Consider the following 1,954-nt stretch of genomic DNA (forward strand, 5'->3'; position numbering starts at 1 on the left):
TTTGTAGTCATTTTGTGCCCTTTTTTGGTCGTTAGTGTCTTTTTGTGTCTTTTTGTCATTTTGTGTCTCTTTGAAGTCATTTTGTGTCTTTTTGTAGTCATTTTGTGTCCTTTTTTGGTCGTTTGTGTCTTTTTGTGTCTTTTTGTCATTTTGTGTCTTTTTGTAGTCATTTTGTGTCCTTTTTTGGTCGTTTGTGTCTCTTTGAAGTCATTTTGTGTCTCTTTGTAGTCATTTTGTGCCCTTTTTTGGTCGTTAGTGTCTTTTTGTGTCTTTTTGTCATTTTGTGTCTCGTTGAAGTCATTTTGTGTCTTTTTGATGGTCATTTGGAGTCTCTTCCTGGCCAGTACCTGTTAATTAGAGCAACATTTTGCATGTGAAGGCTAGGGGGCCCCCCTGACACTTTTTGCCCCTAAGGCCCATTCAGTAATCCATCCATTCGCTGTGGGCTGCTTCATATTCAAGTACCATACAGACATGGGATTAGTGTCAATCCTCTCAAATAACTCTTACCAAGAAATGTGTATTGCTTTGAAATTAACATCTACCTTACTGTGTATATATATATATATATACATATACGTCTCTTTTGATCATCTTATACTATTTGACTATCACTGACCTTGTGCATCTGGCACCAGAGAGGCAGAGATGGCTGGCTGTGACGAGGTGATGCAGGCGGTTCAAAGTGTCAGATAAACCACTTTTACTGGCCGTTACCACTGGAGAGCGTAGATTTATGCTCCTCTTCTCTGTTGATCACTCACCGTAAATCTGCTATTCATGGCTGTGTGTGTATGTGTGTGTTCCCGTCCCTTAAAGACAAGTGTTTAGGCATCAACGGAAGATGCACAGATGACACCATGCAGGTAGATGTTGATGTTGTTGGTCATAGCTGATTTGAAATAACCTTTCCCGTTTAATGATTCCCCCACCTCCCCTTACTGCCTGCGTTGGATCCCTCCATGCTGTGTTCAAAATGTCTCCGTGAGCGTCCAGAGTAACAGGTTCGACAGAGCACCATGTCTCTGATTGTTCCTGTGGGCCTTTTAGCCTAATGAGGTGTTTACCCCCTATCATTATTCAGCTGGGAGCGGAGCAAAAGGAGACGGAGAGGGGAGAGACAGAAAGGGAGAGGTGGGAGGGGATAGAGAGAGGATGGTGAGTTACAGAGCAAAATGGGGACAGGAGAAAGCAAAGTAAAAAAAAAAAGGAGGTGAAGGAAAAAGGCAAGTTGGAAGATGGAGAAAAATGAGAGGTTGTATATGGGCAGAGGAGAAATCTGAGTTGAAAGAAAACGAGAGGCAGATGAGGGAAGAAAGGCAGAGAGGAAGGGGAGCCTGGTGTTATTTATGCCTCCCTCGGCACTCGTCTTTACCTTTTTTTCCCCCACGAGCTGTTTTACATCGGCGATCTAATTAAATCAAATAAATCACAGAGCACACACACAGAAGTACGCACACACAGCCACAACAGCCCCTCCTGATTCTGGGATTGTGAACATCTCCTCCCACTACCCCCTCCACCCGAGATTGAATAAATCTTGATTATGGTGCATTACACGGCACATCATTCATGTTGTTTATAGGTCTAAAATATGCAAACAGACCAGGGGCATAAAAGTGATCGATGCTCAAATGGGCTCTTTTTTCTGTTCTGTTCTCATCTCTCACGCAGCACCAAGCGCCGTCACTTGCAGATGTCTTGTGTGGGATGAAGACGTATTGTATTGTGTCCTTACATTGTCCCCTCATGATGGCCATTTTCATTGTCTTTGTGCCCAGGCGTCCAAAAGGCATTTTTATTACCTCATTCGCTAAAGCACTTTGTCTCTGCTGTTGAGCCATTATTAAATCTAATTAGCTCTGCCAAACCTTGAAGCGGTCCCTGAGAGATCTCTTGATAATTGTAAAACAGAGGTAAGTTGATCAGTGGTTTTATCGGGTACAGTGAGACT

The sequence above is a fragment of the Epinephelus moara genome, chromosome 8 (genome assembly GCF_006386435.1).
Source record: "Epinephelus moara isolate mb chromosome 8, YSFRI_EMoa_1.0, whole genome shotgun sequence".
Classification (NCBI taxonomy): Eukaryota; Metazoa; Chordata; class Actinopteri; order Perciformes; family Serranidae; genus Epinephelus; species Epinephelus moara.